The 24,907-nt window shown below is 34.0% G+C and overlaps 1 long non-coding RNA gene across 3 annotated transcripts in view; it reads right to left on the bottom strand.

Annotated features, from left to right (window-relative positions):
* LOC127541853 (uncharacterized) overlaps positions 1–24,907 on the bottom strand; it is a 75,119-nt gene that overhangs the window by 34,761 nt on the left and 15,451 nt on the right. The gene's annotated exons all lie outside the window — the stretch shown is intronic.

Raw genomic sequence — 24,907 nt, 5'->3', positions numbered from 1 at the left:
GAAAGGAAACTGAGGTATATACAGAATTGAATCACAAGATAGTCAGTGAAAAGAGCATTAGAATTTAGAGTCTGAATGCCTGAAAATGAATCCTGTTTTTGTTACTTTGTTACTTAGTCAAATCAATTAGTTGATTTGACCCAATTAACCATTTTTGTCCTGACTTTCCTCCGCTTTGTCAAATGAGTGCATTGGATTTGATGGCCTCAAGGGTCCCTTCCAACTCCAAAAGACAGGAGTTTTTACTTTTTTCCTTAAAGCAAATTTCAAGCTATTGAAAAAGAAAAAAGAAAAGAAAACTTCTCCCGCACTCTATTAGAAGTTAGGTAAAAGATGGTAGAAGGAGTAAAGGTTAAAGTATATAAATTTATATTTTCCTTGATGGTGTGTCACATCTTTAATGGCATTTAGTTATTCATTATAAAACTGGTTCTTCCATATTGTCTTTGACTGTCATTTATATATTCATATATTATAAAATAGATAAAGTTATCATTCAACTAGATATTATGGCTGGTTTCCTTAGGCATTATTCTTTTTAAAAACAGAAAATACTTGAATATTCTTATACATCTGTTGCTACCTAATTATAAAAAAAAATGAGATATATTGTATTTTATTTATCTTTTAATTTGTCTTTGAAAAGCAATATGGTATAGTGGAGAATGCTGCCTTGGAGTTAGGATCACCTGGGTTCAATATGGGAATGCCTGCAATTCCCCAGATAGGTCACTTAGTTTCTAATTACCTCAGATGATTCTTTAGGACCATAAGTTGTGAAAATTTCTGATCTGAAACAATAAAGAAAATTTTCTCACTGAAGAGCTTCATACACTAGTGAAGTCAATCAGCAAGCAATGAGTACTTACTGTGTACCAGGCACTGTCCTAGGTGCTAGGCATATCAAAAACAAAAACAGCTGCTATCTTTATAGTCTATTAAAACATATGAGGACTGATAAAGATGACTGATGATGACAATGGCACAATGATGGTGACAACATATATCCTTCTCCCCCAGAATAGAAGCTATTCTCAGAATTAATTTTTCCTCTTGCCCAACTGAATTCTTTTTAACTTTATATTATATAGTTTCATACTCTGAATTTTAAAATTATGTAGAAGAAACATCTACTAGCCTCCCCTGCAATGTAGAATGGCCTACTTCTTTTCTTTAAAAAGTATTGAAACTATTGGCATGGCCATTCAGCAACTAGAGACAGTTGTAAATATATTCTTTAAGAACAGTGTTCTGGGGCAGTTAGATGGATAGAACATCAGCCCTGCAGTCAGGAAAAACTGAGTTAAAACTGACCTCAAACATTTGACATTTAGTAGCTGTGACCTGGATAGTCACTTAACCCAGGTGCCTCACAAAAATAAAAAAAAATGTACTAATAAATACAGCAAAGTATCATTTATTAATTGTTATCGATAGATTAGAATTGATGAGCAATCTTTAAGCTCACCAGACTCTGCCTCCCTTTCCCTATGACTGGAATTTTGAGATGTCTAAAAATTCCTGAAGAAATTTCTTGGGATACTTTAGTTAGTTAGCATTTGGAAGGCTATTAGAAATCATACCACTTTACTGTAATTCTTTGATTTAGAGAACTGAGAGGCACTTGAGAAGACAGTGTTTGATCTGTTTAAGGAGTCTTAACATCCTTCTAGAACTGGGGATGTGAATAAATGCACCCCTGTTACAGGGCATGGGGGAGCTGCATCAATTAAAAAGTTTAAAAGAGCTTCCAATGTCATTGACTTGCAACTTTCTCAGGAACTTCCAACAGAAAATGGAGAATAGGATCCCTTTTTAGAGATCAGACACTGAGTATCCTTTCCCATATGAACAGAGATGGATACCATTTACTTATGGTGAAGAGAGCACATGAACTGTTTGCATTGTGCCCTTTTTCCTGAGAGTAAGTAGATAGTTCTGAGTTGAATGTCCCTAGGCTTTGTGGCTGCTTTATGAATTCAAGATGTCAGAAGCTTTTGAATCCTTCAGTTGGGAACAACTTAGCAAGAAGAATTTTCTGCATTGAAGAGATGATTCTAACTTGATTATCTTTGATGGAGCCCTGGTTTTCCTGTTGCTGCTATTGTACATTGTCACAGCTTTATAGCAGGATACTGTGAACTGTGAAAAGTAGTATCACACCATGTTGGGATTCTCTATTTGGTCATCTCTGTGGGGAATGGTTATATTGTTTGCTATATTTTGTTTTGTTTTGTTATCTTTCAGTTTTAATTTTTCTTTTTTTCTTCAATGCCAGCTTCTCAAATCCCTTAGGTCAGAGTTACCCAATAACAGTCCTAAAGCCATTTAAGTGGAAAAAGTCCTTTAAAAGAAACCTTTAGGACTTTACTACTCATGGATGGCAGACAATAAAAGAAATATGTATCAATTTTTTCATCATTTAGCATTGTATAATTATTTTCCTTAAAATTAAAACTATAAAACTACTCTTGCAACTTGATTGATTCAGTCAACTGACACTAATACTTTCTGGTCACTGCAGTTCACAAATATGTAAGGATATTGAGAATTCACTGAGATTTTTAAACAGGCCACCCTTAGCAACACTGGAATAGGATATATATACAACAAGAGGCTTTACTCAACTGAATTAACACAATATTCTCAGGATAATTATCTTTTCTGTTCTGAATGTCCTTCCCTTGCTTTGGCTAAGTAAATCTCTTTTTCTTATTATATAGACTTCAAGTTCACCATTTCATTCTAATCTAAAACCAGCCCAACCTGGCTACTCCTAATCTGACCCTGACAAGGCCATTTATGCTGCTTGCCCTGGGAATGTTTCACATTACTTTCTCTAGGCATATTTCATGCTGCTTTCCATAGGCACCAAAGCTGCCAATTTTTCCTCTGTACAGGTAATTATGTCAATGAGAGCCAGATAGATTCTGCTGAGTACCTCATTTTTCTTTAGATTTAAAACCTATAGTTTTGCATTTTAAGAACTTTTATTTGGATTCTTATAGAATCAGAGGCAGTGTGAAGACATAGCTTCCAGTCCTACCTCTGACACTGAGTGATCTTGGAAAAATCAATTCACTTCTCTCTGCCCCCAGGCAACTCCATAAGACAACTACATGTAAACAAAGTGCTAATCTGTGGTGATAGAGAGAATCACCCACTAGGAAATTTTTACATTAGTAAAATTATAGAATATTTCTGGAGGTAGAGCCAAGATAGATAATGGATTAGAAAAAGTACTCAGCTGAGCTGTCCCAATATTCCCTTCCAAAAAACTTAAAAAAAAAAAAAATCTCTAGAGCCAAAATGTTGGAGAGCAGACCTAACTTTCTGTGACTGCCTCTGATCTTCTCTCAAACCAACAGAAGATTAAGCCTCTCAATTGGTTCTGGAGTCAAAGAATCCACAATTATTTGGGATACAACACATTCCCAGAAAAAGATACTTTGGAAAAACTTCAGAACAGTTCTGTTTCAAACGAGCAAGGGGACAGTCTACCAAGTCCAGAGCACAACACAGGGAGACTGGGACAAGGAGCTGGGGTGGGGAGTCAGTGTTGCTGCCTCCACGCACCTAGAAATCTTCTGGGAGCCTCTGAGTCTACTCTGTCCTGGTTACAAGCAAGTAGTTTGGCAGATTTGCTACAAAAGACAAACTGAGACCTGCAAGAACACCAAACCAAGCTACCATTATTCAGCACTGGAAATCAATTAGCAGAACTGACCCAGGGCAAAGTAAAACAGCTGTTATTCCTTTGCATTGAACAGACCTCAAGCCTTAAAAAAAAAAAAAAAATGAATAAAAAAAAAAAAAAAACTCTCCTTATGGACAGCTTTTATGGAGAGAGAGAAGAACAGATCTCAAATCCTGACATTCCTAAAGACAAAAGCAACTTCAGATGAAGCTCAAAAGGGCTACTTCCCATTTCATAAGGCTTTCTTGGAAACTTGCATAAAGGATCTTAAAAGAGAGTTGGAAGAAAAATGGAAGAATCAAATGAGATCATTGCAAAAAGGAATGGAAAAAGCATATAATACCTTACAAAAGTGATATGAAAAAGACACCAATTCACTGAAAAACGAAATTTGTAAAACAGAAAATGAATGCAAGGAACAAAAAATTCCATTGGTCATTATAAACAAAGCTAAAAAAGGTAACTGAAGAAAATAATACACTAAAAATTAGAATTGAACAAATGGAAGTGAATGACTCAGTAAGACTTCAAGAATCAAACAAAAACAAAAAAAATGAAAAAATAGAAGAAAAATATGAAATACCCCCTAGGAAAAACAACTGACCTGCAAAAATAGATCTAGGAGAGACAATCTAAGGATTATTGGACTACCTGAAAGCCATGATGAAAAAAAAAAAAAGAACCTAGACATTATCTTACAGGAAATCATAAAAGAAAACTGCCCTGATATTTTAGAATCAGAAGGTAATTCATCAGTCACCTCCAGAAAGAGACCCTACAATTAAATCCCCAAGGAATATCTTGGCTAAATTTCAGAATTGTCACACCAAGGAAAAGATATTGCAAGCAGCTAGAAAGAAACAATTTAAAAACTAAGGAACCACAATTGGGAACCACAATTACCCAGGACCTAGCAACTTTTACCTTAAAGGATCTAAGGGCCTGGAACCTGATATTTCGAAAGGCAAAGGAACTTGGATTACAGCCAAGAATAAGCTATCTAGCTAAAATGAGCATGATTTTTCAGGGAAGAAGATAGACATTCAATGATATAAGTGAATTTCACCTATTTCTAATGAAAAGACCAGAACTGAACAAAAAATTTGATCTCCAAACACAGAACTCAAGAGAAGCATAAAAAGGTAAAAAAGGAAAGAACATTTCAGAACTATATTTCTATTATGGGTATACTTAGAGAATGTGGGTATAATTTGATTTTTCTTAATGATAATATGAAAAAGAAACTAAAGATGAAAAGGGCATTGTACTGAAAAAGGAAAAAGGAGGTAAAATAAGAGAAATTACATCTCACAAAGAGACAAAGAAAACCTAATATAATTGAGGGAAAGAAAGGAGAGAGATGAGCATTGTGTGAATGCTCATTGTGTGGATCTCATCAGATTTGGCTCTAAGAGAGAATATTAGACATATTTAGTTTCACAGAAAAACTTATCTCACCTTATAGGGAAGTAGGACAGAAAAGGAAAAAAAAAAGGAAAAACTAATAGAAGGGAAAACAGAAGAATTAAGGGAAAGGAGTAAAAAAGGGGGAGGGGCTCTAAAGGGGGAGGACTTTTTGAAGGAGTTGCTCAAAATACTGGGGAGGAGGGCAGAGGGAAAGGAAAAAGAAAAGCATAACTTAGGGTAAATAAGATGGCAGGAAATACAGAATTAGTTATTTTAACTGTGAATGTGAATGGGATGAAATCTCCCATAAAATAAAAGCAGATAGCAGACTAGATTAAAAGCCAGAATCCTATAATACATTGTTTACAAGAAATACTTTTAAAGCACAGTGATACATTCAAAGTGAAGGTAAAGGGCTGGAACAGAATCTATTATGCTTCAGGTGAAGTAAAAAAAGCAGGGGTAACAAAACTGATATCAGATCAAGTAAAAGCAAAGATAGATTTAATTAAAACAGATAAGGAAGGAAACTATATTTTACTAAAGGGTACCATAGATAATGAAGCAATATCAATACTAAACACATATGCAAGAAGTGGTATAGCATGGAAATTCCTAAAAGAGAAATTAAGAGAGGTGCAAGAAGAAATAGATAGCTAAACTATACTAGTGGGGGATCTCAACCTTGTTCTATCAGAAGTAGATAAATTGAACTACAAAATTATGAAAGAAGTTAAGGAGGTAAACAAAATGTTAGAAAAGTTAAGTATGATAGATCTTTGGAGAAAACTCTATTAAGGAGTTTACTTCTTTTCTCAGTGGTTCATGAAAATTATACAATACATGACCAGATGTTAGGGCATAAAAACCTCAAAATCAAATGCAGAAAGAAAGAATTAGTAAATGCACTTCTTTTCAGATCATGATGCAATAAAAATCACATGCAATATAAGGCCAGGAGAACACAGACAAAAAGCTAATTGGAAATTAAATAATCTAATCCTAAAGAATGAAGGAATGAAACAGTAAATCATAGACACAATCAATTCATCCAAGAGAATGACAATAATGAAACAACATAACAAAATTTGTGGGATACAGACAAAGCGATAATAAGGGGAAATTTAATCTCTATAGGTGCTTACATAAAATAGAGAAAGAGAAGATCAATGAATTGGGCTTACAACTAAAAAAGTTAGAAAAAGAACAAAGTAAAAACTCTCAATTAAATACCAAATTTGAAATTCTGAAAATAAAAGGGGAGATTAATAAAATTGAAAATAAGAAAACTATTTAATTAATAAACAAAACTAAGAGTTGGTTTTCTGAAAAAACCAAAATAGATAAACCTTAAGTTAATTTGATTAAAAAAAAGGAAAGAAGAAAATCAAATTGTTAGTCTCAAAAATAAAGAGGGACAACTTTCCACCAATGAAGAGGAAATTAGAGCAATAATTAGGAGTTATTTTGCCCAACTATATGCCGATAAATTTGATAACCTAAATGAAATGGAGAAACATCTACAAAAATATAGATTGCCCAGGTTAATAGAAGAGGAAATAAATTATTTAAATAATATTATTTTATTATATATTATTTATTAATATATAATATATATGTTATATATATTATATAATTTTATATAAAATAATTTTAGAAAAAAGAAATAGAAAAACTGATTAATTCACTCCCTAAGAAAAAATCTTCAGAGCCAGATGGATTTACATGTGAATTCTACCAAACATTCAAAGAACAATTAATTCCAATACTATATAAACTATTCGAAAAAATAGGGAAAGAAGGAGTCCTAGCAAATTCCTTTTGTGACACAGATATGGTGCTGATAGCTAAACCAGGTAAGGTGAAAACAGAGAAAGAAAATTATAGACCAATTTCCCTAATGAATATTGGTGCAAAAATCTTAAATATAAAATATTAGCAACAAGATTACAGAAAGTCATCCCCAGGATAATACACTATGGCCAAGTAGGATTTATAGAAGGAATGCAGGGCTGGTTCAATATTAGGAAAACTAGCAGCACAATCAACTATATCAATAACCAAACCAACAAAAATAGATGCAGAAAAAGCATTTGATAAAATCCAACAACCATTCCTATTAAAAAAAAAAAAAAAAAAACTAGACAGTATAGGAATAAATGGACTTTTCCTTAAAATGACCAGTGGCATCTATTTAAAACCATCAGCAAACATCATATATAATGGAGACAAATTAGAATCATTCCCAATAAGATCAGGAGTGAAATAAGGCTGCCCACTATTACCATTACTATTCAATATTGTATTAGAAATGTTAGCTTTAGCAGTAAGAGAAGAAAAAGAGATTAAAGGAATTAGAGTAGATCATTAGAAAGCCAAATTATCACTCTTAGCAGATTATATGATATATACTTAGAGAACCCTAGAAACAATTCACAATTTTAGCAAAGTTGCAGGATACAAAATAAATCCACATAAATCATCAACATTTGTATATATTACCAAAAAAGTCCAACAGCAAGAGATATAACAACAAATTCCATTCAAATAATTGTCAATGGTATAAAATATTTGAGAATCTATCTACCAAGGGAAAGTCAGGAACTATACAAACAGAACTACAAAACACTTTCCGCACAAATAAAGTCATATTTAATCAGTTGGAAAAAAATCAGGTACTCATGCGAATATAATAAAAATGACAGTTAATTAATCTTATTTAATACCATACCAATCAAACTCCCAAGAAATTACTTTACAGATCTAGAAAAAATAGTAACAAAATTCATCTGGGAAAAAAAAAAAAAAGGTCAAAAACTTCAAGAGAATTAATGAAAAAAAAAAAAAATGCTAATGAAATCGGCATAGCTGTACCAGACTTAAAACTCAGCAGTCATCAAAAGCCATCTGGTACTGGATAGAGTACTTGATCAGTGGAATAGGTTAGAATCACAGGACAAAATAGGCAATAACTAAAGCAATCTAGTGTTTGACAAACCCAAAGACCCCAGCTTTTGGGATAAGAATTCACTATTTGACAAAACCTGCTGAGAAAACTGGAAATTAGTGTGGAAGAAATCAGGGCTTAACCCACACCTAACACCACATACCAAGATAAGATCTAAATGGATTCATGATTTAGACATAAAGAGTGATGTTATAAGCACATTAGAGGAACACAGATCTCAGATCTGTGGAGAAGGAAGGAATTTGTATCCAAAGAAGACCTGGAACACATAATTGGACATCAGATAGATAATTTTGATTATATTAAGTTAAAAAGGTTTTGTACAAACAAAACTAATGCCGACAAGATCAGAAGAGAAGCAATAAATTGGGAAATCATTTTTACATTTAAGGGTTCTGATAAAGGCCTTATTTCTAAAATATATAGAGAATTGACTCAAATTTATAAGAATCCAGTTGATAAGTGGTCAAAGGATATGAACAGACAATTTTCAGATAAAGAAATTAAAACAATTTCTAATCATATGAGAAGGTGCTCCAAATCACTATTGATTAGAGAAATGCAAATCAAGATAATTCTGAGATACCACTACTCACTGTCAGATTGGCTAAGAGGACAGGAAAAGACAAGGATGAATGTTGGAGGAGATGTGGGAAAACTGGGACACTAATGCATTGTTAGTGGAGTTGTGAACAGATTCAGCCATTCTAGAGAGCAATTTGGAACTATGTTCGAAAAGTTATCAAATTGTGCTGTCTCCTGACTTTTTGCTGCAAATGATTGAGATATGATTCATTATCTATATTTCTGGGATCTTCATTGTCCAGGCTGCTTGTACATTATTACCTCTCATGTACTGTATGCTCCCAACCAAAAATTCAAAAGTACTTTTCATCTCTATTTCTAGGTCCCCACTCCATTTCCATACCAGATGGCAAGCAGTCCTATACATGTTAAATATGTCACAGAATATTCTAGATACAATATATGTGTGCAGAACCAAACAGTTCTCTTGTTGCAAAGGAAGAATTGGATTCAGAAGGTAAAAATAACTTGAGAAGAAAAACAAAAATGCAGTTTACATTCATTTCCCAGTGTTCTTTCTTTGTAGCTGCTTCTGTCCATCATTGATCAATTGAAACTGAGTTAGATCTTCTCTTTGTTGAAGAAATCCACTTCTGTCAGTATTCCTCATACAGTATCATTGTTGAAGTATATAATGATCTCCAGGTTCTGCTCATTTCACTTACCATCAGTTCATATATGTCTCTCCAAGCCTCTCTGTATTCATCCTGCTAGTCATTTCTTACAGAACTATAATATTCCATAACATTCATATACCACAATTTATCCAACCATTCTCCAATTGATGGGCATCCATTCATTTTCCAGTTTCTAGCCACTACAAACAGGGCTGCCACAAACATTTTGGCACATACAAGTCCCTTTCCCTTCTTTACTATCTCTTTGGGGTATAAGCCCAGTAGTAGCACTGCTGGAGCAAAGGGTATGCACAGTTTGATAGATTTTTGGGCATAATTCCAGATTGCTCTTCAGAATGGTTGGATTCGTTCACAACTCCATCAACAATGCATCAGTGTCCCACTTTTTCCGTATCCCCTCCAACATTCATCATTATTTTTTCCTGTCATCTTTGTCCAATCTGACAGGTTTGTAGTGGTATCTCAGAGTTGTCTTAATTTGCATTTCTCTGATCAATAGTGATTTGGAACACACTTTCATATGAGTAGAAATAGTTTCAATTTCATCATCTGAAAATTTTCTGTTCATATTCTTTGACCATTTATCAATTGGAGAATGGCTTGATTTCTTATAAATTAAAATCAATTCTCTATATATTTTGGAAATGAGGACTTTATCAGAACCTTTAACAGTGAAAATGTTTTCCCAGTTTGTTGCTTCTATTGGGCACATCTTAATACATGCTCATTGAATTGAATTTGTTTGAATTATGGGCTGGGAGGACTTTCTCGAAGTGTAGGATTTAGAAAAAGGAATGGAATCTAATGATCACCCACTATGGGCATCTCTCTTCAGACAAACTTTCTTTTTCCTAATATTAAGATGTGCAGATAAAGCGTGACCTTCAGAAAACATAAAGTATAACATGAATTATTATTGTTGTCAGCATGATCATTTTTATTATTACTTCCCAGTTAAAGAAAATAAGACTGGCTATGTAGGAAGCACAATAGAGTTATCTGCAAAGACAACTACAGATTGGAGAAGAAAGAACACAAATACTGACGTTTGAAAGCATGGCTTCTTTCTCAACAAACTACAAGAATCGGATTGGAGTGTATACCCTTTTGTAAGAATTCTTTGTTTTTTAATATCTAGTTCCTTGTACACTTTACCTCACTACCATATCTGGGACAAAATAAAAGTTCATAAGCTTAGCATCTAAAGCACTTCACAATGTCTCCAATCTACTTTTCCCATCTTATTTAAAATATTATGCTCTTAAATTCACTCTACATTCCAGCTATATCCATTTACTTCTTCTCTGAAGAAGCATGTCAAAAACTTCAGAACTTAACATACTCTACTTGGTGGGATTTAAAATGTTCTGTTGTTGGCAATTTACGAATAACTGAAATTTTATCTCATCACTCTATCAGCTCTTTATTCTCCAGATAATTCCATCTCATTTCCTCACCCTGGAAAAACCTCCACCCTGTGGTTTACTCTTCTAATTGGAGAGTTCCTGAGGTAAAACATTTCATGAGATGCGTAGATAATGGTCACTTTACTCCTGCATCTATTATCACTCTGAAGACTTTTCCAGCTCTGTGCCTATGTCCCTAGCCAGTATTACTTAGTTTCCTTTATGTATTGTCTTCCCCCAATTAAAATTGAGTGTAGGGACTATCTGTTTTGCTTTTGTTTCCCCAGCACTTAGGATATCACCTGCTATCATAGCAAGAACTTAATAAATGCTTTGTCTATCCATATATCTATACTGGTCTATCTGCAAGAAATTGCAGTGACTTAAGAGGCCTCTTTCAGTCACCAGGAATGGGTAAGTTAGAATCACTGTGTGAATTAAATGGATAAAAAGAGTATTGAGTATTCTTTAATATCTTGGACTTTACCCCTTTGTACTAGTTCTACTAAAGAAAAATTAAGAAAAAAATGTGGTAATTTAGAAATGATAAGTTTATTTAAAACCATTTCTATGAAATAGAAAAAAAAAAAAAAGACTTAGTAGGTACTAACTAGAGTAACTATCTTAACATACTACTAGATTGTAAGTTGCTTAAGTGCCCCTCTACCCCAGCAAGAGCAGAAAACATGGAAGAGAAAAAAGAAGTAAATAAAGTTAAAGGGGAAAATAGAAAGCATAAGAGGATAAAACAGGGGAGAAGAAATGACAGGACAAGATTCCTGAGTAACAGCTAACAGTCTTTACAAGGGATTTATAATGATACATCAAAAACTCCAAATATATTCTGCCATGTACACATATGAAACCCATCCCTTGCCTCCAATTTAAAAGGACCCTTATAATAAAAATGCATGGTTAAACTCCTGACAGATAGGTGATAAACTCAATATAAAGAATGACATATATGGGGGCAGCTAGGTGGCACAGTGGATAGAGCACCAGCCCTGAATTCAGGAGGACCCAAGTTCAAATCTTGTCTCAGTCACTTAACACTTCCTCACTGTGTGACCCTGGGCAAGTCACTTAACCCTGATTGCCTGGGGGAGGAAGAGGGAGAGGAAGAATGACATATATCTAGAGAAAACATTTTCTCTTAAAGACCATCTTTAAAAAATTAGAGAAAACACAAAAATTACTTTAAATCATACCACATTATTATAATGCATTAAATACGCATAAATTCAATCTCACAAATTGCAACATATTATATAATTAAAATTTAATTCAATTAATTTAATTTAATTTAAAATTTAAAATCACTCACAATATGCAACTGGTTATTGTTTTCCCTAGAAAATTAATTTTTTATAATAGTGACATGAGAGTTCAAAAATAAAATTAGAAGTATTTTAAAAATAAATTTTTATAAATATATGTAAATATATATGGTTAAAGAATAACTAAAAATTTAAAGTATATACTTTATCATAATAAAATTGTACCCCAAATTTCCAAACTGTAATTTTGTTCATAAAAAGTGATGTGTGTATATTTTAAAATCCATTAAGGAAAACAGAAACTATGTATAAGACAAGATTTCAATGCCTTATTGTCAAAGTCTGAAAACAAACGTTCATATAGTCAGAAATGCTCATTTTGTGACCTAAGTTCATTACAGAATTATGCACGTATCAAACAAAAAATACATGTATACATATGAATTATATTAAATGTATTTTCTATTTTAACTTGTAATTAGTAGCTATATGGTTAATTAGAGTTTATATTAATTCAGAGCTAAGAGAATTTTATTTTCTCTGAAATTCATGGATTTTACAATGGTTGTCAAAAACAATAGGCAAATAATGATACTATCCAAAAAAGACAAAAACATGATGCAGCATAATCTAGATAATTTATACTAGCTTCTCACTTTCCCCACCATTGGCCATAACTATTCTAATTCATTATAATCCACTGAAAATCACAACTATAAAGCTTGTATACTAGAGCCTACTTTTAGTGTAATATCTTTTCCTCTTCTGCTCTCATGATTAATTCTTCTTTCTTGACTTAATTAGCAGCAATAGAGCATTTGTAGATAATTGTAGAATTATTGTAGAAACTATGCACTTTCCATATTTGCAGTGGTTTTAGCATTAAGGAAAATGAAATTCATATCTATTCTTATAGTTATTTTGAGGAACAAATGAGAAAAAAGATATAAATGCAATTTTAAAAATTAAACTACAAATTGGGGGAGTACAACGCGGCTGCTTTTAAAAGGGATCTCTAGAGAACCACAAATTCTAGGATTTCTAGGCAAGATCTAAAATGATCTGCAAAATTCGATACTTCTTAAAATCTACACCTAAATTTTTTTCCCAATCTAGCACATAACTACTACTTCAGGGACCTATGATTTCACCACTGTTGGGATTCCCTCTACTGATATGAATAGCAACAATTCTTGCCACAAAGGTAATGGTTTTTCTTTTTAAAATTTAAAAAAAAAAAAAAAAAACTATCACATTCAACTCTCTTGAGTTCAATTCGACAAACACTTATCAAAGTCCCACTATATTTCAAGTATTGTACTAGACTCAGGGGACACAAAGTCAAAAACAAATCAATCTGTAATGGGCTGAAAATTCTGAGCAGATGCACTGAAGTCAGAGCACTTAAGGCCAATTACCAACTGGACAATACTCAGTATATGCTTGGAGAAAGAATGGCTCTGCCCACTACACTGCAGGCTAGATTTGTTGTATAGGAGATTGGGTGGAGGATTTGGTGGGTGGAGTGAGAAAACCAGAGTCACTCCAGGCAGATTTGCTCTCACCATTCCCTTCACCTCCACAAAGAATAAAGATCAAGGACTTTTGCTGATCCTGACTCCGGCTGATTCTAATGTACCCAGGGTGCTAACTCTGTCATTACATCAATCCTTGCCCTCAAAGGAGTTTACTGGAAGAAGGGTGAGGGTGAGAGGACAACATGTATAAAGACAGACAACTACAAAATAGATAAGAAATTTAGAGAAGAGGAGAGCACTGATTAAAAACAAAAAATAGAAAAGATCTCAAGTAGGACAAGCTGCTCAAGCTGGGTTGTGAATGAAGTAAGATTCAAAGAGACAACAATAGAAGATAGTATAGAGAACACCTTATGGTGGACTCTAAGCTGTTTGTAAGAAAATTGATATTCAGCATGGTGCTCAGTCTATATTGGAAGGCATGACAACCCTGTCCATTTTGCCAGAATAATTTAATAGGATAATTTATTTTTCCCCATCTAATGGTATTTTATTTTTTCCAATTATATGTAAAAAGAGTTTTCAATATTCATTTATTCTAAGATTTTTGAGTTCCATTTTTTTTCTCCTTCCCTCCAATCTCTCCACCTTCCCCAAGATGGCAAATAATCTGATAGAGCTTATACATGCACAATCATATACATGCACAACTTTCACATTGGTCATGTTGTGAAAAAAAGAATCAGAACAAAAGGGTAAAACTGCACATAAGAAAAAACAAAATCTGCATTCAGATTTCATAGTTCTTTCTTTTGGATATGAATGGCATTTTTCTACCACAGGTCTTTTGGAATTGTCTTAGATTGTTGTATTCCCCAAGAAGAGCTAAGTCTACTAAAATAGATAATTTTATTTTATATATTTTTTATATATGTTCTCCTGATTCATTTTATATATGTTCTTTTATTTTATTTTTATTTTTTAAAATATTTTTTATATATGTTCTCCTGATTCTTTATATATGTTTTCCTGACATGCTGTCAGTTCACTCAGCATCAGTTCATGTAAATCTTTCGAGCTTTTTCTGAACTCTACCAGCTCATCATTTCTTATAAAAAAAATAGTATTCCATTGCATTCATATGGACTTCTGGCCAAGATGGCTGAGAAGATGCACACATCTACTTAAGCTCCGTGTTTTCTCTCATAATTTATCTCATGACAAACCTCGGAATTAGTGTTTGACTGAAAAAAAAAAAACCTACAAATAATTACCAAGAGAAAACATGCTTGAAATTAGCCAGAAAAGGTCGGCTTTTGCTCGAGGGCAGGTAAAGTTTTAGATCAGGTGCAGGCTGAGGGCAGGCAACGGCAGCAAGAGCACAGCAGGCAGCTCACACTGAGCAGACGGGAGCGGGGTGGGATGTGATCTCAGCCTTCTCAGTGGGGTGAACTTTACTACAGTATTGGCTACTTTGCCCTGGCAGCAAGCCAGTAGACAAGCAGAGAAGCTAAAAACACAGGGGTTAAAGAGTATAACCCCAAAAAGCTAGTCTCCTGGGACCTGGCCACACCCACCCACAGTGTCTCAGCACGCTCTCAGAGTCTCAGTCATTGCTGTCTTGCCAGTGTCTCGCTGCTGCCCCGCCATAATCTGTAGAGGAAGCCTGGTAATACCATTCAGCCCCCTGCATCCCAAAAAGCAGACTGCATTTGTTTTTTTCTAGTTTGGTTTCTTTGATTCTTCTCTGACAAAATGAGCAAAAAATTTAATGGGACTCTAACCATTGATGGCATTCTATATGGATAGAGAGCAGACTTTAAACCCTGAGGAGACTAAAAACAGACTGTCTCCAGATGAATCCCCAAAGGGGGATATGATTTGGTCCTCAACACAGAAGACTCTCATAGAAGAAATTAAAAAGGCTCTCACAAGAGAGCTAGAAGAAAAGTGGGAAAAAGAAAGGGAAGCTTGGCAAGAGAATCTCAATAAGTCATCCCACTCATTTAAAGATAGAGTGGATAAAGAAATGAAATCCTTGAAAAACAGAATTAGTGAACTGGAAAAAGAAAATAGCTCTCTAAAAAATAAAATTGGTTAAATGGAAAAAAAATTCCATAGAACAAAACAACTCACTTAAAAACTCAATTGGACAATTAGAAAAAGATAGAAAAAAATTGAGTGAAGAAAATACTTCATTGAAAATCAGAATCGAACAAATGGAATTGAATGACTCAAGGAGACACGAAGAATCAATCAAGCAAAACCAAAAAAAAACAATAGGAAAAAATGTCAAATACCTTCTTGGAAAAACAAGAGACCTGGAAAATATATCTAGGAGAGACAATCTGAGAATTATTGGACTCCCTGAAAAATATGATGAAAAAAAGAGCTTGGACACTATTTTCCAGGAAATTATCAAAGGGAACTGACCAGAAGTCATAGAAAAAATAGAAATTGAAAGAATTCATAGATCACCTACTGAAAGGGACCCTAAAATCAAAACTCCAAGAAATATAGTGGCCAAAGTCCAGAACTATCAGATGAAGGAAAAAATACTGCAAGCTGCTAGAAAAAATCAATTCAAATATAGAGGAGCCACAATAAGGATTACTCGAGACTTAGCAATGTACATATTAAAGGACTGAAGGGCCTGGAATATGATATTCTGAAAGGCTAAGGAACTTGGTATGCAGCCAAAAATAACTGACCCAGCCAAAATGAGCATCTTTTTCCAGGGAAAAAGATGGACTTTCAACGAAATAAGTGAATTTCACCTATTTTTGATGAAAAAATCGGAACTAAACAAAAAGTTTGATCTACAAATATAGAACTCAAGAGAAATCTGAAAAGGTAAAAAGAAATCTTGGGAACTATATTTCTGCTATAAAGATATATAAAGAATACATGTATACCTTGTTCTAGAAACTAGAGGTGGAAAGGAAATTATACCCAGAAAAGGGTAAAGTGGGGATACTAATTTCACGAAGAGGCAAAGGAAACCTATTATATCTGAGGGAAAGAATGGAAGGGGAGAAACACACTGTGTATCTTACTGCCATCAGAAATGGCTTAAAGAGAAAAATATTAGACATATTCGATTTATGGTGAAACTTCTCCCACCTCATTGAAAAGTAAGAGGGGAAAAGTGAAAAGGGAAGGAATAAGCTAAGCTGAAGGGAATACAGAAATTGTGAGGAAAAGGCGTAAGATAGGGGAAGAAACTCTAAGGTAGGGGAAGGGAAAGGAAGGGCTGTGAAAAGCAAGTGGTGCTCACAAGTTTAACACTGGGGAGGGGGATAAGGGGGAAGGAAGGGAGAAAAGTATAAACAGTGGTTAACAAGATGGCGAGTAATACAGAATTGGTAATTTTAACCATAAATGTGAATGGAGTAAACTCCCCCATAAAGAGGAAGCGGTTAACAGAATAGATTAAAAACCAGAATCCTACAATATGTTGTTTACAGGAACAACAATGAAGCAGAGTGATATATACAGAGTAAAGGTAAAAGACTGGAGCAGAATCTACTATGCTTCAGCTGAAGTAAAAAAAAAGCAGGCATAGCCATCCTCATCTCAGATAAAGCAAAAGCAAAAATCAATTTAATTAAAAGAGATAAGGAAGGGCACTATATCTTGCTAAAGAGTAGCATAGATAATGAAGCAATATCAATATTAAACATATATGCACCAAGTGGTGTAGCATCTAAATTCGTAAAAGAGAAATTAAGAGAGCTGCAAGAAGAAATAGACAGCAAAACTATAATAGTGGGAGATCTCGACCTTGCACTCTCAGAATTAGATAACTCAAACCACAAAATAAATAAGAAAGAAGTCAAAGAGGTAAATAGAATACTAGAAAAATTAGATATGATAGATCTCTGGAGAAAATGTAATGGAGACAGAAAGGAGTACACTTTCTTTTCAGCAGTTCATGGAACCTATACAAAAATTGACCATATATTAGGACATAAAAACCTCAAACTCCCCCAGTAAGGCAGAAATAGTAAATGCATCCTTTTCAGACCACGATGCAATGAAAATTACATTCAATAAAATGCCAGGGGAAAATAGACCCAAAAATAATTGAAAAATTGAAAACTAAATACTAAATTGAAAAATAAATACTAAAGAATAATTGTGTGAAACAGCAAATCATAGATATAATTAATAACTTCACCCAAGAAAATGACAATAATGAGACATCACCCCAAAATGTGTGGGATGCAGCCAAAGCAGTAATAAGGGGAAATTTCATATCTCTAGAAGCCTACTTGCATAAAATAGAGAAAGAGAAGGTCAATGAATTGGGCTTGCAACTAAAAATGCTAGAAAAGGAACAAATTAAAAACCCCCAGTCAAACACTAAAATTGAAATTCTAAAAATAAAAGGAGAGATCAATAAAATTGAAAGTAAAAAAACTATTGAATTAATACAACTAAGAGTTGGTTGTATGAAAAAACCGACAAGCCCTTAGTAAATCTGATTAAGAAAAGGAAAGAGGAAAATCAAATTGTTAGTCTTAAAAAATGAAAAGGGAGAACTCACCACTAATGAAGAGGAAATTAGAGCAATAATTAGGAGTTACTTTGCCCAACTTTGTGCCAATAAATTCGATAACTTAAATGAAATGGAAGAATACCTTCAAAAATATAGCTTACCTAGATTAACAGAGGAAGAAGTAAATAGAATAAACAGTCCCATTTTAGAAAAAGAAATAGAATAAGCTATTCACCAAATCCCTAAGAAAAAATCCCCAAGACCAGATGGATTTACATGTGAAATCTACCAAACATTTAAAGAACAAGTAACTCCATTGCTATATAAACTATTTGAAAAAGGGATTGAAGGAGTTCTACCAAATTCCTTTTTACAACAAAGTACTGATACCTAAACCAGGTAGACTGAAAAGAGAAAAAGAAAATTATAGACCAATCTCCCTCATGAATATTGATGCTAAAATCTTAAATAAAATATTAACAAAAAGATTACAGAAAATCATCCCCAAGATGACCAAGTAGGTTTTATACCAAGAATGCAGGGCTGGTTCAATATTAAGAAAACTATTGGCATAATTGACTATATCAATAACCAAATTAACAAAAATCATATGATCATTTCAATAGATGCAGAAAAAGCATTTGTTAAAATCCAACATCCATTTCTAATAAAAACACTTGAGAGGATAGGAATAAATAGACTTTTCCTTAAAATAGTCAGGAGCATATATTTAAAACCATCAGTAAGCATCATATGCAATGGGGGAAAATTGGAACCTTTTCCAGTAAGATCAGGAGTGAAACAAGGTTTCCCACTATGACCATTATTATTCAATATTGTATTAGAAACACTAGCCTGGCAATAAGAGTCAAGAAAGAGAGAAAAGCAATTAGAGTAGGTAATGAGGAAGCCAAACTATCACTCTTTGCAGATGATATGATGGTATACTTAGAGAACCCCAGAGATTCTACTAAAAAGCTATTAGAAATAATTCATAACTTTAGCAAAATTGCAGGGTACAAAAGAAATTCACATAAATCCTCAGCATTTTTATATATCATCAACAAAATCCAATAGTTAAGAGACACAAAGAGAAATTCCATTCAAAATAACCATCACAATATATCTGGGAATCTATCTACCAAAGGAAAGTAAGGAATTAGATGAGCAAAATTACAAAACACTTTCCACACAAATAAAGTCAGATCTAAATAATTGGAAAAATATTAAGTGCTCTTGGATAGGTCGAGCGAATATAATAAAGCTGACAGTACTCCCAAAACTAATCTATTTATTTAGTGCTATACCAATCAGATTCTCAAGAAACTATTTTAATGATCTAGAAAAAATAACAACAAAATTCATATGGAAGAACAAAAGGTCGAGAATTTCAAGGGAATTAATGAAAAAAAATCAAATGAAGGTAACCTAGTTGTACCTGATCAAAAGCTATATTATAAAGCAGCAGTCACCAAAACCATTTGGTATTGGCTAAGAAACAGATTTGTTGTTGATCAGTGGAATAGGTTAGGTTCACAAGACAAAATAGTCAATAACTATAGCAATCTAGTGTTTGACAAACCTAAAGGTTCCAACATTTTGGACATGGGGTTTTGCGTTTTCTCTTACCCTGTCTTTTTACTCTATCTCCATATCTATATTGGGCTCTCAGATGTCTTACTTTTCCACACTGAAAACATCTTTGAAATGAAAAATTCTTGATAAGACTATTGCAGTACTTCAAAGCTTTCAGGAATTATTGGATTCTTGGCACATGAACTAATGGACAATGAATTCCTTTTGGACTATTTCTAGGACTTATGGACATGTATAAATTCTCATGATGATTCATGTCATTTGTTACATTACTACTAGCCTATGTTATATTGCTATATGCTTACGTAATTTATGTAATTATGTGTAATGCCTCCCATATTGATGGATTTATGTATACCTGTTTCAAATGAGCCCCTTCAGAAACCTGCCAATCTGATTTGATTTCCCATTTCCTTTGGTGTTTTCATCTCCCTTCCTGAGAAGTCGGAAGGTGTGACCACCTCCTTTTTAGGGTGTTTTCACTTCTTTTTTGAGCAGTCAGGGAAGGCGTAATCACCTTCTTTTTGGGGATTCTCACCTCCTTAAGAAGTCAGGGAGGTATGACCACCTATGTTCTAAATCAAAAGAAATCAGATGTTAGAATCTTAGTGTTATCTCAATGGAATTGATACAATGCTTATTGGTTCACACATTAGAGCAAATGTTAAGTCACTTACAAGGTGTTAAGTCACTAATATTGATAAAAACAATGCTTAATTAACACCTTTGAGAATTCACACATTAGTTCACACGTTTGGGAGATTTCAGGGTTCAGTATGAGATATTCAAATTCACATCTCCTATAATCCCACTTTCAGAGGAGGAGTCAACTTTTGAGTTTACACCTCTAAAAGAGCATAAAAATAGCTGAGCTCAGTCAGGAGAGTTCAGTTGAAAAGATTGAGAGGGGAGCGTCAGTTAAGGAGATCGACAAGCTAGAGACTGCAGTTGGACAGAACTGGGGATTCGGGAGATGAAAACCAAGATTCAGAGAGATCTATTATATTTTAGAAAAAAAGAAGACCACCACACCTGGGAAAATATTTTTACAGTTAAAGGTTCTGATAAAGGCCTCATTTCCAAAATATATAGAGAATTAACCCTAATTTATAAGAAATCAAGCCATTCTCCAATTGATAAATGGTCAAAGGATATGAACAGACAATTTTCAGATGATGAAATTGAAACTATTTCTACTCATATGAAAGGGTATCACTATTGATCAGAGAAATGCAAATTAAGACAACTCTGAAATACCACTACACACCTGTTAGATTGGCTAAGATGACAGGAAAAGATGTTGGAGAGGATACGGGAAAACTGGGTCACTGATGCATTATTGGTGGAGTTGTGAACGAATCCAACCATTCTGGAGAGCAATTTGCAACTATACTCAAAAAGTTATCAAACTATGCATACCCTTTGATCCAGAAGTGTTAATACTACGCTTATACCCAAAGAGATATTAAAGAAGGGAAAGGTACCTGTACATGCAAAAATGTGTGTAGCAGCACTTTTTGTAGTGGCTAGAAACTGGAAATTGAATGGATGCTCATCAATTGAAGAATGGTTGGGTAAATTGTGGTATATGAATGTTATGTAATATTATTATTCTGTAAGAAATGATCAGCAGAAAGAATACAGAGAGGCTTGGAGAGACTTACATGAACTGATTCTAAGTGTAATGAGATCATTATACAACAACAATAATGTATGAGGATGTATTCTGATGGAAATGGCTATCTTGGACAAAGAGAAGATCCACTTCAGTTCCAAATGATCAATGAAGGACAGAATGTGGACTACTTGCATTTTTGTTTTTCTTCCTAGGTAAAAATAACCTAAATAATAACCTAAAAAGAATCCAATTTTCCATGTGCAACAAGAGAACTATATGGATCTGCACACATATATTGTATCTAAGATATACTTTAACATGTTTAACATGCATAAGACTGCCTGCCATCTAGAGGAGAGGGTGGAGGGAGGGAAGGGAAAAGTTGGAACAAAAGTGAGTGCAAGGGACAATGTTGTAAAAATTACCCACACATATGTTCTATCAATAAAAAGCTATAATTTAAACAAAAATAAGGGGAAAGGAATAAGTAGATGGGGAAGCAAAGAGCAAGGGAAGAAGACAAAGGAGGGATCTTTAGTGGGGGCGAGGAAATTAAGTAATAGTAAGCTAAGTTAGAGATCAATTTAATGAAAGAGTCAGCAGGGATAAGAAAGACAAGTATGTAAGGGATATGTGTGTGTATGTAAGTATCTCTCTACATATGTATACATAAAAATATATTTTCTTAATTGTAGTTTATTTGGGAGTAATGGGAAGTTGAGGGAAAAGAATAAACTAAATAAGGTGTGCAGCAGGGAACAAGAGAAAATTTATAAGGAAAAGACAGATACCCATGAATATAACTTCTTCTACTGATATATGTATTTTCTTAAATTCGTATTTGTTATTATATATTTTGAATCCTCCCTAATGTTCTGCTGAGCACATGATAATGTTATCTTTTGTTTTATTTCATTTTGTTTTGAATTCCTTTTCTGTTTTTCTTTTTGCTTATTCTACTTCACCAAACAAAAAAACTTGGGGGGGAAAAAAAGAGGTCAGTAGAGGCCTCAGAGAGGGCAGAATGAGATTGAAAGATAGATTGTAAGATGTTCAGGTCTCAGAAGAAAGAAATGATAGCTCTGAATGTTAATATCTTTAAGGGTTTGGCTGGGGAATGGAAGAAATATATAAGATAAGAGCAGGAATTGTGGGGCCTACTGAGGATTTTTTTTAAAGGATAAATGAGACTTGAATATGTTGTAGGATATCAAGGGGTTATGAAATGAGGGACAGAGAGAGAAAGAAGAAGCGCTCTTAATGAATCACTTTGATTTTTCAGTGAAGCATGAAGTACAGACTTTAAATGGGATAGTAGAAAGAGACGTGTGTAAGGTTTCAGGGTTGTGTGAAATGTTTAAGACGAGGTTTAGAATGGCCATTGTGGGCAGTGGCCATTAAAGAGGAATAAAACGTTTCCCTTGTTATACTGAAAGTTATATTAAATAACACAAGTTTTTAGTGGATCACCATGTAAGTAGAAGTGATGAAGATAGATGATGAGGATAATACAAAGCTGTGTGAAGTATGAGTGATTAAAGGATAGTATTTTCAATAGAGAATTAAGACTGGAAAGAGAGAATGTATCCAAGGCAGAGGTGGTGACCTGGAAAAGTGTTAAAAAGTAGAAAAACTGCACATTGTATTAAGGACAAAATTTGGGAAGAAAAGATACAAAGATATAAAATAATAGAAAACTGCGATCAGATAAAGAAATGTCAAGAGGTCTTTATCATAAAAATGGGTAATGGCGAGTGCAAGGGTGTTGACCATATTTGTGTAGTAAAGGAGTAGATTGTGGGAGTTGAGTAGATGGGAGAACTGGGATGTGAAAGTACATGAAAGATCACCAACATGAAAGTTGTAATCCTTTAGTAAGTATGAACATAGGAATTGAAGTGGAGGAAAAAACTGTAACCCAAGAACTGAACTCATTGAAAAAGGAAGAATATTCTAGGAGTCAATAAAAAACAGCCACCACAGTCTAGTTTGGGTGATAAATTTGAATAAAACTGGACATCAAAGGAGAAGAGGTTCTGAGTGATGGCAGTCAAAGAAGAGTCTGGAAATGGCAGTGAAAAATGGTAGGGGGGAGCAAGGAAGATTCTGATTACCTCTGGGATTAGTGAGTTGGACATTAAAGTATTACAAGAACTAGAAAAGCAGGCTTGTGGTAGGATCATCTAGGATGAGTCAGGTATGGATGAGAGCCAGAAGGTGAAAGAAGCATGAAAGAAAAAACATTTAAATTGAAGGAGAGTTTGTTCATTATGAAGGAGTTCAGAGAGCAAGAGGAAGAGTCAGGCAGATGTAGATTGGAATGTGATGGGGGAGTAGGGTTGAGGTGCAGGGGGTTGAAAGAGCAGGCATAGAGTTTAGAAAAGGAATTTCACTTTTCAGCAAGCTAGGATTCAATGTCTTGGGCATAAGTAGAGTAAGAAAGAAAGGAGGTTACTAATCATTGTGATAAGTTCAGGAAAAATCTCAACAGATGGAAGGGGTTCTGTTGATGAAGACAGGTGAGTATCATGTTTTCCTTCTGTGAAGTAAACATAATTGGCCATTAACATTATTATCCAGAAATTAGGCAAAAAAAGTTCATAATTAGTGACAACCATGGCATGTAAGGGAAAAATATAATAACACTAATATTTGTTATTTAATGAGTCAGTATTTCAATTCAATGAACATTTGCTACATACCAACTATGTGCCAGGACATTATGAAGCACTGGACACAGAAAGGTGAAAAATTATATTCCCTGCCCTCAAGGATTCTATTCTGGGAATATGACAGAGACATAAATATAATATTCAATGGAGTATGAGGGAAGCAATATCTTAACTACCCTTTTCCCCATGAAAGCTAGGCTATTTTTCCTAAAAGATATTGAGATCATCCTTGAAACTTAATTGTCTTAGAATACTAAAAGATCAAGCTACTGACATCACTTCCTGGCCAACTGACTACAAATCAGCTATGAAGAGTTCTTTCATCTGATTTTTGGTTGGTGGATTATAATGGGCAACTCACAGGCAGGATATCTGAATCAAATAGGTTTATAGTGCATAGCCTTGTTAAGTTTCTCTCTCCCTATAGAGCTTAAGTAAATACCCTTTTATTGATTGTTGATTGACTGATGAACTGTCTTGTTTTATTTCAAACATAAATTACCAGGAGAATGGCTGGAACTGGGTCTCACTCAGAAGTCACCCTAACCCAAAATAGGAGACAACACAGTGAGAAAAACAAAAAGTTCCAAGAAAAATGTAGAAGGGAGAATACATTTGTAGTTGGGCAAATCAGAGAAGACTATATAGAATAGTTGGCAGTTGAGTTTATTCATCAAAGAAGAGAAAGATTTTGATTCCCTGTGGGAATTCATGAAAACAGAAGATGACAGTCCGAATTCAGGAAGCAATTAGTAAGCTAGTTTTACTGTATAATAGTCTATGGAAGTAATATGAAATAAGACTAGAAGGTTAGACTAGCATCAAGTAATATGTGCCTTTAAATGCCAGATGGAAACTCTCCAAATGTGCATATGTTTACTTATTTATAAGTTATCATAGTATAATAGAGAACTGGCCTTAGCGCTAGGAAGACTTGAATACCAAGAATACCTGTGACATATACTGGCTACATGACTCTAAGTAAATTACTTAAACTCCTAGTATACTCTATAAGACTGTGCTTCAGAGGTAATGAAGGGCATTGATAGACGAAGTTTCCTCAT

The sequence above is a fragment of the Antechinus flavipes genome, chromosome 6, assembly GCF_016432865.1.
Source record: "Antechinus flavipes isolate AdamAnt ecotype Samford, QLD, Australia chromosome 6, AdamAnt_v2, whole genome shotgun sequence".
NCBI lineage: Eukaryota > Metazoa > Chordata > Mammalia > Dasyuromorphia > Dasyuridae > Antechinus > Antechinus flavipes.
The sequence above is the reverse complement of the archived record's forward strand: the minus strand, read 5'-3'. Positions and strand labels throughout refer to the sequence as shown.